Raw genomic sequence first — 16,925 nt, 5'->3', positions numbered from 1 at the left:
AATTTTTAAAACTCAAAACCATGCATTTAAAAAAATTTTTAAAAATCTGTATTTCTCAAAAAATATTAATTTAGTGATTATTTTCTTTTAGGAGTTTGTCTTCAGGTAAACTCAATTATACTGGACATAAAGAGCTTCTTGAAAGGGCATGAAAGGCAACACAGGTGAGTTTTTCCTATGATAAAATTAAATTCCAACCACTAGGCATTTTTAAACATGTGCTGAATTCACAGCCAGTACTATATGCAGAGACTTGAAAATGACCTAATATGGATTCTGTCGATCTGTCAATTTGCCAGTATGAACTCAGGTATTCTTTTTTTTTTTTTTTTTCTTAAATGAAAGAGAGAGAGCATGAGAAAGTAGAAGTCAGAGGGAGAAGCAGACTCCCTGCTGAGCACTCCCCCTATGTGGGACTTGATACTGGGATTCCAGGATCATGACCTGAGCCAAAGGCAGTTGCTTAACCAACTGAGCCATCTGGGTGACCCCATGAACGCAGGTATTCTTAATCTAGGTCTGCAGCAAGAACAGGATAAGGTTGAAGATATCGGGATTCATAGGAGCTTGGAAAATTAGGTGGAAGAAAAGCCCTAGCAAAAACTTTCCCTGAAGGAGTTAATAGTTCATGGTTATGACAGGACACATGCTGTGGGACAGAAGTGACAAGCAGGAGTGGGAAATGAAGAAGACAGGAAAAGATGCAGCAACTTCATATCAGTGACAATAACCACATTTTCTCTGTCTAGAAACTAAGGCTTAATGTGTATTGAGAACTCACCCGAGGCTATGACCAAAAAATTAATAGATATTATAAAATGGCAGTATAATATGATCTCATATTATAGCTGTGAAGCATATTATATGATATTATGTATATTACTGTTGTACAATATCATATATCATTATATCATCTTCAGCATAGAGTGTTACCAAGAGACAAATGTAAATCGATAATATCAGATTATTACAGTTTTCAATCCACACAAGCTGTTATTACCCTTCATAACCTTTTCAGGAAAATGTAACTCCTTTTGAGAAAAAGAAAGGAACTGAAAGGTGGAGACTTTTTCAAGGTCTGATAGCTAAGAAATGGTAGAACCATGTCCCGGGTTTCAAAGTTCTTAAAAATTTTACTACATATTTTATTTTTAGATACCATATCCTTTTATAGCTTATACAGAACAGAAACAGATCCCCTGTTTTATCCACTGAACTTGCACAACAGCTTCAAATTCCATAGTTAACATCCAGTCACATTTTAATATTGTTTATTTATGGTCTCATTTGTTAGGAGCTCTTGGCCATCACCAACAAATATTTACTGAGCACCTGCTGGGTCCAGGGCACGGTGTTACAAACCATGGATATAAATTGAAATGGGAAATGATCTATGCTTTAAAGAGGCTAACAATTGATTCATGAGACAGGAAACATATATAAAATAATTATGGTATCATATGGCATACTAAGACAAGTGCTGAATAAAACACAGTCAGAAAATGATGAAGTTGAAAGAAGTGTAACTTTTATCAACCTTTGTGGTCTTACACAACTTGCTTATTGTTTTCCTAGCTTCAGTTTTCTTATCCACAAAATGGGTTTGTTGTGAGAATTTAATCAGAAGGTACATATAAATCACTTAGTGCCTGACATATAGAGAGCATTAATATTTCTTCCTTCCCTTCTCTGTTTCTTTGCCTTTTTTCCTGAAATCTCAGACTAAATAATATGAAAGGTCTCAGCCTTTGAGGAAAGTACAGAGAAGTAGAAACTCATGGGGAAGAAGTTTGTGACATGGGGAAGGTAAGAAGTGAATATATTTTTAATATCAAATTTATAATATAGTTAACATTTAAGAGAATGACCCTATTTATATAAAATTCTATGAATATATTCCATATTAGAGTTTATGAATATTATGTGGGTCTTGAGAATGTTTAAAAAGTAGCATCTCTCTTCTCTACCTTCTTTTATTTTGGCTCTGAACAAAGTGAGAAATTGGAAAACAAAATGAAACAAAACCCAGGGGGACAGATGATGGCCATTAGGATGGCCATTGTTACTGAGAAAGACTGAGTTGAAAAAAATTAGTTCAGTGTAATAGCCCAATGGGCTTGCTCCCTAACCTCTCCTAGAATATAGACTTACCTCACTTCCTCATGGTTGTGCTGCACCGGGCAGAGCAGCCCCCACTGCAAGGGCAGCACCTCTAGCGCTGAGCTTATGTTCTAGCTGAAAAAAAGCAAGAGCCAAGTTTTGTGTTGGTTGCGAAATGCAGAGAGGTGAAGAGGGGTAAGGGCTGGGATAGGCTTACCTTATTCAGTCTTCTTCCAGACTTACCAGTCATAGAACTACCTCTGCCTCAATGAGTGGAATTGCAAAGGGAGTGAAGGGACAGCAAGAAGACAGTAAGATTTTAGGATATTCTTCTCAACAAACCTCAGGGTGGGGCAGGAAGTAGGTACATTCACACATGTCCTGGAACATCTACCCATGAATACACTCTGAAGACTGCAAGAAGCAAAACCAAGAACTTGTGTGGGAACAACCAGCTAATCTTTTCTGCCAAGGAGCTGATGATCTAGGATGATGCAAGAAAAATCATATAAGCCATAAAGTGAGAATATTAGGTACCAAGTAACTCTCATAAATATAATTTTTCATTCTTGAACCTGTACCAGCCTGTTGGATAGCTTAATAGCCATGGATTTTTGGGTGTTTCTTTGGTGTGGGGGGAGGGCAGGATGTGGTAAAAAAAAATTAAAGCACAATATTTAGACTAGAGTTCAGCTCAGAATTATTGGAAACTTTTTAGTATCGCTGCTGTTTTTTGAAGTTTTAAAAATTAATGTATGACATACAGAAAAGTGCATGAACATAAATATTCAGCTCAATAAATTTCCATGAGGAAAACAACCTTCTAACTCTCACCAAAGTCAAGAAAGAATATATGTGGAGGCCTCTTCCTGTCCCCACCCATGCCCCAGATACTTCTACCCTGACTTCTAGCTGAATTTTTTTTTTCAATACTGTATTTGTCATAGTTGTTCCTACTATTTCTTCATTTTCATGCTGGATAGTATTCACTGGATGGATATGCCACAGTTACATCATTTTATTCGTAGTTGATGTACTTTGGGGAAAGTTCCAAATTGGAGTTATTATAGATAGTTCTGTACGTTCTTGTGTGCATCTGGTTATAGGTGTGTGTACTTGATTTTATAGATTTCAAATGAGTCATGATAGTGGTTGTGCAAAGTTATTTCACATGCTCAGCACATTTTGTATTACATCTTTTAATTTAATCATTCTATTGTATGTGTAATGGTATTATAGTATTTAATTGTGGGGTTAATTTCCATTGTTCTAGTGACTAAAACGATTGAGCACATTTTCGAAAGTTTATTCTCCATTGGGTGTCATCTTTTCTAAGTTGATGGTTGAGCTCCCTTGTCCATCTCACCCACCTCCAGCTGTGTGCACTTTCTACTTGATTATACAAAGAACATGCAAAGACTGGGTATAAGCCCTCTCTCAGTCATATTTCTTCTTTTACTCTGATACTTACTTTCTTTCATTCTAATTGCAGCTTTAATAAATTCCTTCATTTTAATATAGTTTATTTTCCTTTATTACTAATGAATCTTTATGGTTAATGATTTTTATACCATGCTTAAGAAATATTTCACTATAAATCTGCACTGCACTAGGAATTAGTTTTTGTGTATGATAAAAAAAAATTTAGGGCTTTTTTTCTTGTGGATTCAATTGATCCAACATCATTTATTATAAAGGTAGTTTTTTTCCCAAGAGAAATGGTTTGCACAAAACCATGCATGTGAATGTTTATATGAGCTTTATCCATAATCTCCCCAAACTGGAAACAACCCAGTTGTCTTTCAAGAGATAATAAAAAAGATAATAAAAGGCACATACCTGCAATATAAAACTACTCATCAATAAAGGTAATGAATTATTGATAAATACAGCAACACTGGATTAATCTCAAATCCATTTTGCTATAAGAAAGTCAAACACAAAAGGCAACATTACTGTATGGTTCTATTTATATGATATTCTGGCATATTATCAGTTGCATTATAAAGGAAAAACTATAGGAATAAAAATGTGTTGGTGGTTACCAGGGGTACCAGGTGGTTACCAGGGTGCCATACAAAAATTAGTTTGCATTGGTGTATGGTGCTGTGCCCCAGATAGAGAGCACATGGTGTAGAAGCAGGAGTGGCTTCACTTATTTTCACTCACAATGACCCAGAGAACTTGGTTGTTTCATTTACATAAAGTCTAGTCTCTGCAGAGATAAAATGCTCTGTTTCCTAAAGGGGACATATCCAACCAGTGGACATATTAATAGTACTATTTAACTATAAAGCTGCCTAAAATCCTCTTATATACAGGGCTCAGCAAGCAGCTTGGCCTGGGTAATCAATCTGATCATCAGGAGGAGATAGGACCCTGTTACTCAATGGGAGGAGGAATTTGGATCTGGAATTTACTTGAGCATCTCTTGATATTTCCTTGCTCAACTGTGCTGGTAAATAGACAAGTACAACCCTCCTGGTCTGAGAAAGTCCATGGTGATCAAGAGTCCCTACACATAAGGATAAGGATCTAGGCCAGATCACCTGATAAACCACTAAGACCAGAATTTGAAGATGAAAGGAACACAGAATGGAGGGGAAAATAAGGGTAGGTAGATTATCAGCTGCAGCCTAAAAACCAGCGGCAGTGGCCAGAACTAAATTTGGTCCGTGTAGACTTCTCCCTCTTAAATATCTTCCAGAAAAGGAGATTCACTGGCATCTGGAGTAGCTTCTCTCTGAGTGTATATGAAATAAGAGATCATAGGGATTCAAGGAGTGATTTTTGATGAGCACAGATGTGGCCCAGCCAGATCCTGCTAACTGTAAGACTTTTGTCAATCAATGGACTTCAGATTGGAACCTTGTAAGCTATAGGAATCCATTTTTCCCAAGATCAAGATCAAGGTGGTCTACATCTAATAACTGATCCAGGTAAGAGTAGAAAGTCCTAGTCCTTTTAGCAAAAAATGGGGCAACTGTCTTGGGCTACTTAAGCTTTAGAGCTCTCTATGAGCTGGTACTACTGGCAGCCTTACTTAATCTGCTTCTTTCCCTTTTCTTCCATGGTTCTTGGTCTCAAGGCTACTTCTAATAAACTTCCTGCATGCTACACTCTGCTGCCTGTAAACCCAATCTACAACACATGGCAACTACCTCAAAGCCTCTACAAAACTCTTGAGCATCTATTATGCACTAGAAAACAAATCTTTTTTCAGTCCAACCCCATAATCCTGTAAAGTTCACTCTATTCCCAGGATGTCATCCTGAGACCCTCAGAAGAAGATGGGAGCTATTGGTTATACTTTGTATGGACCCTCTGTAAGGTCCTGTTTTTTTCTCTAAAGTGTGATGTGAAATCATATAGTGAGTTTTTATTCATAAAATGCCTAAATTATTATAATGGAGATTGTCTTCTCTAAGACTTCCCCTCTGAAGAAATCTATGTATACCATTAGTAAGTTACCTATCACCTTTTTCTTACTGCAAATAAGTCAGGTGCTTTATAGGTTTCTGAAACCTTGCTTACATCTCAGGAAAAATAACTTTAGTGGCTTTGAAACTGATTCTAAAAAGTTCAAATTATGTGAATTTATTCCTTTTATGTTTTATGTCCAGGCTGGAATTGGCTAGTTCTTCATAATAGAGGTAATATAAACATCTCTTTTCAAAATGGTGGTACTTGTTGTCTCTTCTCATCTCAGGTTGCCTGATATTGTGGATTAGGAGGAGTTTTGCTGTATCCCATTCCTATCTTATTCAACTTATCACTGAATTTATTGGGACTATTTCTAGATTTATGCATACTTCATCTTTTTTTTTTTTTTAAATTAGACGCATGCAGAGCTCAAGTTTGATTTTTACATTAGCAGGAATATAGCTTAGTATGTTAATAGGCTGTAAGCCTTGAAGAGGAATGAGTAATACAAAACAAGTTTAAAAAGCATTTTACACCAATTAAAATGGCTAACATGGGCGGGGGGAAGCCCTGACAATACCAAATTCTGGTAAGAATGTAGAGCAATGGAAACTCATTCATTGCTGGTGGGGATGCAAAATGCTACAGCCACTTTGAAGAACAGTTTGTGTTCCTTACATAGTTAAAGTCATCTTACCATATGGTCTAGGCGTCACATTCCTAGGTATTTACCCAAATAAACTGAAAATTTAGTTACACCCAACAGTTTATACACAAATGTTTATAGCAGCTTTATTCATAGTTGTACCACCTTAGAAACAACCAAGTTGTCCTTCAAAAGGTGAACGGATAAACAAACTATGGTACATCTACATATGAAGTTTTATTCAGTGATAAAAAGAGATACTCTGTTATGCCACAAAAAGATATATAGGAACCTTGAATGCATTTTGCTTAGTGAAAGAAACCAGTCTGGAAAGGCTACATACTGTACAAGTCTAAGTCTAAGAATTCTATAAATTCAATTTAGTTCTTTTACATTCAGTTTCTACTTCAATTTTTGGTAAAATATCCTTGATTTGATTAGAAAGTGTTATAGATCTGGTGTAGGGACAAGAAGAGTTTTAACTTATAGGAATTGCTATGGGTGGCAGGGAAAGAAAAGGGACTATTGGTTAAGTGGAATATAAAAACAGAAGTTCTAAGATAGGCATGGCAAATGGAGCAGGAAGCATCAGTCAAGCCAACATTGAGAAGAAGTCAGTGTGAAACTGGCAATATTATAATTATTTAAAATAGAGGTGTCGTTTTTGAGAAATACACAACATTCCTCTATCAAGACAAGGAGATATCTTTTAATCGAGTCAGGGGGCTAAGAATATATGTATAAAGATACATAAGAAAATCCTCAGTTTTAGACTAATTAATGACAATTTTGTGACTTCAAGTTTTAAGAAAAGGATGGGTTTGCTCTAGAGAATTGTATCATGGAGAGAGGTGAATAGAGAGAAAGGGGCTTTGTATCCTAAAGCACTGCTTTTCCCAAACCATACTCCTACTTCAGAGAAAAGTAAATACACACCCGTGGAGCTTGAGGGCAGAATCCAAGAAGCTATCAATGTGAGAAAAATATTTGAAGTCTTCTCTTTCATTTTAATAATTCATTTGATTTTTTCAGTCTATAATATATTTCTCATTGTCTTAGTGTAAGAAAACTGTGCCACAGTGGTCAGTACTGAGTAAAATAGACACTCTGGAAAGATGTGTCCAGTTTGCCCTGCAGTTTCATACACTCTTTTAGACCATGGCTCTAGGCTATGAACACCACAATTTGAGAATAATTTGCCTAAAATCCCTGAATTGCACTATACTCCAGAATCTCTGTGAGGTGAAGGAGACTTGTGGTTCTAGTGCTTATTAGCTCTTGAATCTTCCACAGTAACACTATTTCATATCTGTAAAGTGCTAAAACCTACAAATTCTTTTGCAAGGCTATAAGGCCAGGCCCAAGTCACTTTAACTCTGTGGGGAAGCTGAATCTGAGAGTTATAAAATCCTAGCTTTCTCATTTTAAAATTAAGACTCTTTTGACTCTTACTAGTTCATGGAGATCCAATTTTAAAGTTATTTTCTATGGATGAGTCAAAGTGACATTTTCTAGTAGAAAAAAACTTTAGAAAACTAGTATTAAGATTTGAGTTTTATTCCTAGGTCTATCATTTAATAACTATACAACCTTGGACCAATAACAATGTTTCTGAGAGCAAGTTTCTCATCTGCAAAAGTCAGAGCTATCTCCTGCCTTATTCACTCACAGGGAACTTGGGAAGGTGAAATGAAGTAATGGGTAAAGAAGTGCTTTTCTAAAACTCATTCCACCATACAGCATTGCCCTAAATCCCCTGTTTCTAGAGTTTTATTATTTTTCAAGGCAATTTTGTAAAATTGCTTTCTGGAATACTCATATTCATAAATTGCCCTATGACTGGTTAGATACCAGAGGCCTCTCTCTCCTTAGGAAAAGAATTCTGATTGCTTACTATTTCCTCCTTTTTTCTTGTTTTCATAGTTTGTGCTTTGCAGCAATGCTGCTGGCCAGGAAGATAAGATATAGGACCAACTCTTCATTTTCCAAATGTTGCAGAAATGGTAACATATAATAAGCAGTAAGGCAGAGAGTCTAAAATCACGTTATGTTTGGCATTAAACTTCATTCATACTTGAACGTGAATGAAGATATCACTTCTATACTGGGAATTCTCTAAAACAATAAAGAAAAATCATAATGAACTTGTTATCCACATTCCTATTGCTATATTTCTTAGTTTTTTCCTCTGTCCCTTGTATTGAAACAATAGATGATTTCTGTCATCTATTTGACTGATGCAAATAATTTCACTAAGATAGAGTTGTCTTCTTTAGCATTTTGGGTTTTTTACTCCTAACACAGAGGTAATAGCTATTTTTAATGTTATCTGTTGAATTGATTGTTTTATTAAAATAAATATTCTATTATACTGAACAAGTTATGTAAGTAGCAGTATAAGTAACTAATAAATATTTGAAAGCAAGATCTATGGATAATTCATGATTTTTGAGTAATCCATAATTCACTCACACACAATAAAAACTATTTTTTATTAACTGATCTTAATAAGATCAGTTATATATTAAAAAACAGAGGTTATACAGAAATCCTTTAAGAATTAGAAGTTAGAGTTTTCATTAACTTTCATCTTTATGTATAATGAGGTAATCTTTTTATTTAAGCACATAGTCATGCCACTACTTCTCACTACTGTTACTACTAAGTAATAAGTAAATGTTATATAATGCATCTGTATAGGAACTTTTTTTTTTTAAATAAGATCTATTCATTCGTTTTAGAGAGAGTGTGTGTGAGTTGGGGGTGGTGTAGAGAGAGAGAAATACTTAAGCAGACTTCTTGCGTAGCATGGAGCCTGATGTGGGACTCAGTCCCATGACCCATGAAATCATGAACTGAGACAAAACCAAGAGTAGGAAACCCAACTGATTGAGTCACACAGGTGACCCAGAATCTGTTTTTAATCTTTTATTACAAAGCAGAATTTCATGTAATGGGCATTAATTTTCAGTGGAAAACATATTTCATAACTTTCCATATGAAAATTTTTAATTACTGGTGTGTTAAGAAGAAATATTTGTTTATTTGGCTTGCCTATAAGATTATTCTTTCCTAAATTTCTATTCTACTCTGACATCAAAATATATTATACTAAAGGTTCTTAAAGGGTCAGCTCTGATGTAAGAATTAGTGCCAGTTCTATATCAATTTTGTAAGTTAATTTTTGAGTATTAGGATTATATTCTGCAATTTCTAATACTTTGTGCTATTTTTTTCTGAAAGGCCTTCCTGTGAAACCCAAAGATTAAAACCTTACTTGATATATAGTACTCTTTCAACATCCCTTTTCATCAGAACTGGGCTTTCCAAACCAAGATGAGAAGACGGTTGATATTGAATCCCTTTTTCCTGAGAATAATTCACACAACTGTAACCTCACTGTATTAGTTATCAGTTGGCTTTGTAACAAAATACCAGTCAAAATGATACTCTTTTCCTTGAGTACTTAACAACTTAATGCAAAAAAAAACATGGCTCGTCTGATGTAAGTCAGGAAATTGGGAGCAGCTTAGATGAATGGTTCTGATTTAGGATCTGTGGTGGGTAGAATTCTAAGCCGGCCCTCATGATTCCTGCACCCTTATATTCATACCTGTATACAATCCCTTTTGAATCTACAGAATGTGGCAAAAGTGAAGAGAATTTGAAGATGTAATTAAAGTTTCTAATTTGTTGACTTTAAGTTCCTCAGGTGGAGATTATCCTAGATGGGCATAACTATTTAGGTGAACCAAAAGAGGATCCAGAGATCAGAGAGGCTTTTTTTTCTGGACTTGAAGGAGAAAGTCACTAGGAAGTCTATAGATGCAAAGAAATTAATTCTGTCAACCAGTAGCTTGAGAGAGTATCCTGAGCTCTAGAAAGAAATCCAGTTTAGCTTAATTCGTTTGGGGAAACCCTTAGCGGAAGACCCTCCTAAGCTGTGCCTGGGCTTGGATGCATGGCTTTGATCTAGCTGGGCTACATCCACAGAAACTGAGATAAGGAAAACATTGTTTTAAGTCACTTAAGTGTGTGGAACTTGGTACATAGCAAGAGGAAACTGATAGAGGGTTTTAGTTGAAGTTGTAGGAAAACATCAGCTGGGGATGAAGAGATCTGAAGTCTTGACTGGGATTGATGGAGTCGCTTTCAAAGTGGCCCATTGGCATGGCTGGTGGCAGAAGGCCTCAGAGACCTCTGCCAGATAAACCCCTCCACTGGGCTGCTTGAGTATCCTTAGGACCTTTAGGACCTGAGAGCTCACTTCCACCTTCCCAGAACTCATCTGCTATCACTGGTTTCTTTGAGAATGGGTAAACAGAGAGAGGCAAAGAGAGAGGCAGAGAGAGAGAGAGAGACAGAGACAGATAAGCAGACATAGAGACAGAGACAAAGAAACATGGAGAGATAGGCACACACAGACAGAGATAAAGACAGAGAGAGATGGGGAGACAGAGATTGAATATACACAAGATAGAAGCTGAAATCTTTTTATAACCTGATCTTGGAAGTGATCCCCTTCCTTTGCAGTTCTTTTTGCTGGAAGTGAATAACCAAACTTATCCCACACTAAAAAGGGGGGAACTAAGCTCCAATTCTCAAAAGAAGGAGTATCAAAGAATTTTTTGACATATCTTTAAAAGCCATCAAACTCATATTTAGCTTTTTGGCTCCTTGGGTTTATATTGGTGTTATATGCCATTGTATATGCAGTATATTGGTTATACCACCATTTTAGCAGTATATTTTGATTTCTAAAATTAGTAAGATTGAGGTCCAGCAAAAAAAAAAAAAATTCATAATTCAGAGACTTTATTCCCTATTCATTTTAAAGTTATGGTTTCTGCATATTCATAGGACATGGCAACTTTTTTCTTTCTTCCTTGTATTTTCTTTAGATTAACTTGGCCCAAGTAGGTTATCATAAAGTGATGTTCCCATTTCAAATGACTCACTTGACAGAGAAGTCAGTTTCACCTTCCAGTGAGATTGCAGATTGATCAGGGCTTCAAGGGGTAGGTAGAGTTAGGAATCAGAGTTATTTCATAATTTTTCTAGCGGTAGGAATCAAAATCTTATATTTAAAAAAAGCTGTGTGATACATAAATTAGTGACTAAACTTTACTATGTCTGTCAGTTTTCACAGAAGAGAATCTATACACATTAAAATATATTATAAAAATATTTATTGGATAAAAGTAAAACATAGTACCCAAATGAAGAATTTGCTATTTTAATTTTTCTAAACCATGTTTTCATATTACAATATTTTCTGACCCTCAGAGTTCAAGGAATGTGATATTACCAAAAAAAAAAAAAAAAAAAAAAAAGTCTTTTTTTTTTTCCCCATCAGTGATTTCCATCACTTTATCTCTGGAATATAAAACTGTCTCATTTCAATGCTAAATGTTGGAATTTGGGAATGCCTATTCATCTTCAAATACTAGTTTGTTTTCCTTATATGCATTCAGAAAATAATTTAGTACCTAATATTTAATAAGTCCCTACTCTAGGTAAGGCCGTATAAAAGATACTGGTGATAATTATATGATATACATAGTTATTTCCTTCAAGAACAACTTGATCTACTTATGTGAAAACCAGGGAAAGGTTGGTGCAGGGAATTAGCACATGACATGAGTCTCAGAAGCAGAGAAAATATAAGTAAATCAATGCTGGAAGAGCATTCGGGCAGAAGGAAAACAATGCACAAGTTGAGGAAGAAGAAAGGAAGAAATTCAGAAATTGTCGGGGATAAGGACATGTGACTGAAGTGCCAGTAAATATTAGCTCAGAGTAAGTTCTCCAGATATCACAAAAAAAGCATTTTTTCTTTTGTTTTGATAATGCTTATTTTGAAAGTCAAAGAAATAGCATTAATGTCCTCACTTTTCAATAGAGCCTGGGTTACTGTGCTATTTTATGAGGAAGGGCTAGTTCACAGCCTGATAAGATATTATATTAATAGAGAGCCAAATAAAATAGAAACTACTGACTGCATACCAAATTGAATAAGAGTTGTTGATATTCAGTTTAGATAAACATCTTCATTATGCTGTAAACATCTTTCTTGGATAGCCTAATACACTTACTACTGTTAAGCTCAGATGCTTGCTTGATGGTTACACTTGTCTGTCATTTCTCTGAACTACTTGTATTTTATTCATTTACTCACTCACCATTTACTTAGCCAGTGTTTATGAAATGCTGGGTTCTGTTCTTTGCTCTGTAGATATAGCAGTGACTAAAACAAAGCTCTTAACCTCATGATGCTTAAAATCTAGTGGAGACAAGAGATAAAAACAAATAAATATATCATACATATTTTTTTTTTAAGATTTTATTTATTTATTTGAGAGACAGAGATCACAAGTAGGCAGAGAGGCAGGCAGAGACAGAGGAGGAAGCAGGCTCAGAGAGCCCGATGCGGGGCTCCATCCCAGGACCCCGGGATCATGACCTGAGCCGAAGGCAGAGGCTTCAACCCACTGAGCCACCCAGGCGCCCCTATCATACATATTTATATGCATATACACACATTTTCCAAGGAATAATTTAAGCATTTAAAAGGAGGGGATAGAATGGTTGATTAAGTCAGATATTATTTTCTTTTTTTTTTTTTAAGATATTATTTTATATACAGGTGTCAAAGAAGTCCTCATTATGAAGGTGGCATTTGGTCAGAATCCTGAGTTAAGAAATCAAAGTAGAAAGAAAAGCAAGTTCAAAACCTCTGATGTAAGAAGATACTTGGCCTAGTAGAGAAATAACAAGCTGGTGGGACTGGAGTGAAGTAAGTCTCAGCCAAGAGTAATAGAAAAAGAAGTCAGGGAGGTCATGCCTGGGTGGCTCAGTCAGTTAAAGAGTCTAGCTCTTGGTTTGAGCTCACCCCATGATCTCAGGGGTCATGACCTCAGGGTTGTGAGATTGAGCCCCGCATTCAGTGCAGAGTGTGCGTGAGAGTCTCTCCCTCTTCTTCTGCCCTTTCCCTGCTCGCCCCCTCTCAAAATAAATAAATAAATAGATAATTTTTTTTTTAAAGGAACAGGAAAGGACAGAAAAGAAAAGAAGAAAGAAAAAAGTTAAGGGAGGTAATGATGGCCAGATATCCAAGGGCCTTGTTTGTAGGACACTGCAATGAATTGGGTATTTACTTTGAGAGAGAGGGAAACCCACTAAAGGGTTTTAGGCAGAGGAGTGGCATAATACCTCATTTTAAAAGAATCACCTACATATTCTATCTGCTTTGTTGAGACTAAGACACAAAGGACAAAGCTAGAAGTCTAATTAAGAAGCAGGCACTTGGTTATGCTTAGCTTGGCTTATGGTGTTAGACGTGGATTCTAGGGTCAGTTGGATTCTGGGAATATTGTAATGGTAGAAGGGGGGAAGTTCAGGCTGGAAATACAGATTTGGGAGTTGCCACTGTATAGATGGTATTTTATGGCACAAATATGCAATGTGACACCTAGGGAATAAATGTGGGTGGCAAAAAAAGAGGTCTAGGACTAGATTATTTTTGGCCTTCACCATAATCAATGCTTTTAGGAATATCTAAAGCAAAGTTTCCTTTCTTTTTGAACTTTAGAGCACCTGGAGTACCAGTAGGCAGAAGTAATAATGATGTTTTAATGAGTATCCTTAAATCAGGAAACTTTAGTGGTCTTCAACCTTTTCAACTTCTTGATAAGATAATGTGCTAGATAGTTTGCTATTTAGCATCATACCACACCCTCACAGAATTGCATTTCTCAGAATCACCTTCCCTGAATAAAGAGTCTACCAGTTAGAAGCACTCAGTTGAGGCAGAAGGGAAGGAAAAGCAATGATTCTGGAGGCATTAGGTTAAACTCTTAGGGGAACAATTGACTTAATTAAGGTTTGCAGCACTTTCAGGGGGTCTTCTCGAATCACTGCTTTAGTGCAGTAGGCACTGATCAAGTTGTTTGTTTAATTTCCATTCCATATATTATAAATTTGCTATAAGGTTAGTTGAACTGGTAAAAGTCTCTAAAACTAGTTCATAATTTGATATAGTACTTTTCATAAGCAAAAAATCACTCAAACTTGGCTATCAAATTAGGCTATCAAAACACAAGTTGTGTATTTTTATCATAGTCATGAGAAGAAAAGAGCTGGAAATAAATACAGCAAATTTAAAATTTTTTGTGTGTCTATGTAATTTTTGAATTTATTTTTATACTGGAAAAAGTAGTATATTTTGTTTTAAATAAATTTTATTTTAAAATAAATATTTATAAGAAAAATATCCAAGATATCATTTTGAAAACCTATTTTTACTAGATAAAATAACTTTTAAGAAACATACTTGCAAATAAAAATAGGTATGTTTAAGGCAGATGAGGGTATTTTTATTTCTACTCTATGCTATTTAGAATGCCTTTTAAAATATATAATTTACATCATCAATTTGTATTCTCTTCTTGAAGAAAGAATCTATTAAGGAAAGTTTACATCCCTCTTGAATCTCACTTATGAAAAATGAGCAAAATCTGAAAAGTGAGATTTTGCCAAAAGTGAAATGATTGCGATAAAGACAAAGTAAGGTCAGGTTGAAATCTAAAGTATGGTTCTCCCACCTCATCCACTTATCTCATTAATGTAACCAAATTCTTAGAAGCAGTGAGTACTGAAGGGGGCCTGGCTGTCCCACTACGGCAGAGAATTATGCTGTTTCTATTAGCATTCATCATACCTACTCTAAATTGACATTCCTTTGAGATCTTTACTGAGAGAAATGGACTTTTTTTTTTTTTAAGATTTTATTTATTTGTCAGAGAGAGAGAGGGAGAGAGAGAGAGCACAGGCAGACAGAATGGCAGGCAGAGACAGAGGGAGAAGCAGGCTCCCTGCCGAGCAAGGAGCCGGATGTGGGACTTGATCCCAGGACGCTGGGATCATGACCTGAGCCAAAGGCAGCTGCTTAACCAAGTAAGCCACCCAGGCGTCCCAAGAAATGGACTTTTTTTTTTTTTTTTTTTACTTTTTTTTTTTTTTTTAAGATTTTATTTATTTGACAGAGATCACAAGTAGGCAGAGAGACAGGCAGAGAGAGAGAGAGAGAGAGAGAGAGAGAGAGAGGAGGAAGCAGGCTCCCTGCTGAGCAGAGAGCCCGATGCGGGACTCGATCCCAGGACCCTGAGATCATGACCTGAGCCCAAGGCAGCAGCTTAACCCACTGAGCCACCCAGGCGCCCAAGAAATGGACTTTTAAGGCCTCTTTTGACATATTAGTTTATAAAGTGGTGAAATGTAAGCCTCTGTTATTCATCTCCCTTTTAAAAGTAAACAAAGGGAGTAGACATAAAATCTGCTCTTGAAGCTACATTCTGAACATCATCTATATCTCATCCCTAAATATAGCCTTCCTCAGGAAAGAAGCTCAACCACTCTCTCAAACACTCCTTGGATATTTGCATGTAGTATTTCAGGCTAATTTAGGAAGAGCAGGTAGTTGTTTCCATCACTACCATGAAACATTTTTTATCAGCCCCTCAATGAGAACACTGAATGGTAGTGTGGGAGTCTGAGAGACTTAGGATTAAAAGCAAGCCTCCCAGTCACCATAGGAATACTGTGATCAGTGTGGTATCTAAATCTCAGTTCCTTCATTTATAAAATGGTGTTGAAATACTTCTTTATAGAGTTGTTGAGATGATTAGAAATCATACATACAAAGAAAGCCACAGTGTCTAGGACATTTATGTGCTTGGTGAATCACTGCTGTTTTTCTTCTAGTTATTATTTTAATAGTTTATAGGAGGCAGATGCAATGCTCAGTGATGAAATTGCCTTCTGAGAAAGGTGGCTTGTTAACTAATTAATTTGGAATTGTCAAAAGACTGTGGACCCCAGGAAACAAACTGAGGGTTTCAGAAGGGAGAGGGGTTGTGGGGGGGTGGTAACAGGGTGATGGGTATTAAGGAAGGCACATGTTGTGATGAGCACTGGGTGTTATACTTAACTATTGTATCATTGAACACTACATCAAAAACTAATGATGTACTATACAGTGGCTAACTGAATGTGATTTAAAAATAAATAAATAAACATCTAACGTTACCAAGTGAAAAAAAAAAGAGGAGATTAAGCAAGTCAAGTAGGTTGGGTAAAGATACAATGATCTACCAAATTCTCAATATAAAACTACTTATTGGTGTGGTAGTACGAAGAGTTTCTAATCTAGAAACAGAAGAGGTGGGTGTGTGATAATAAAATATGTAAAGTTATCCCTTCTTTGTGGGCCACAATTAGAATACCATTCCAGACTTCTCTTGACTTCATCCTTTGTACTCAACTACCTATTGAGTATCTTCATTTGAATGTGGTATACATTCCTCAAACTCAACAAACTGGAGTAATGCTCTACCCTTAAATATTTTCTTCTTCTGCATTCTCTATCTTGTTTTATGACAGTTCCTACTCAGTAATTCAGATGAAAAGTAAGGAAGTCATTTATCTTCATTCTTACCCCTCTTTTACCCCATCAGCCATTACATCCAGAGACAATTACCTTCTAAATATTTATTAAGTCTACCTACTTCTTTCTGATTCTTCTAATACTACTGAATTTAACTCACCAACATCTTTTACCTGAACTACAACAATAATAATATCTTAATAGTTCTGCTTTCTCTCATCTTACTCCAAAATATTTTTTAAAAAATATTTCAGTTATAGTGTTTTTCTCTTATTTCCAAATCCATTTGATTATGTGCCTCTCCCATTTCCA

The 16,925-nt window shown here is 35.9% G+C and overlaps 1 long non-coding RNA gene across 1 annotated transcript in view; it reads left to right on the top strand.

Annotated features, from left to right (window-relative positions):
* LOC309868668 overlaps positions 1 to 16,925 on the top strand; it is a 289,626-nt gene that overhangs the window by 99,873 nt on the left and 172,828 nt on the right. Inside the window, exons 2-3 of the long non-coding RNA XR_014313774.1 lie at positions 92 to 164; positions 1,722 to 1,806. This is a non-coding gene — a long non-coding RNA (uncharacterized lncRNA). The remainder of the gene's footprint in view (positions 1 to 91; positions 165 to 1,721; positions 1,807 to 16,925) is intronic.

This window comes from Mustela nivalis (genome assembly GCF_964662115.1).
Source record: "Mustela nivalis genome assembly, chromosome: 7".
Classification (NCBI taxonomy): domain Eukaryota; kingdom Metazoa; phylum Chordata; class Mammalia; order Carnivora; family Mustelidae; genus Mustela; species Mustela nivalis.
Note: the sequence above shows the minus strand (reverse complement) of the source record. Positions and strands in the feature narration are given on the sequence as shown.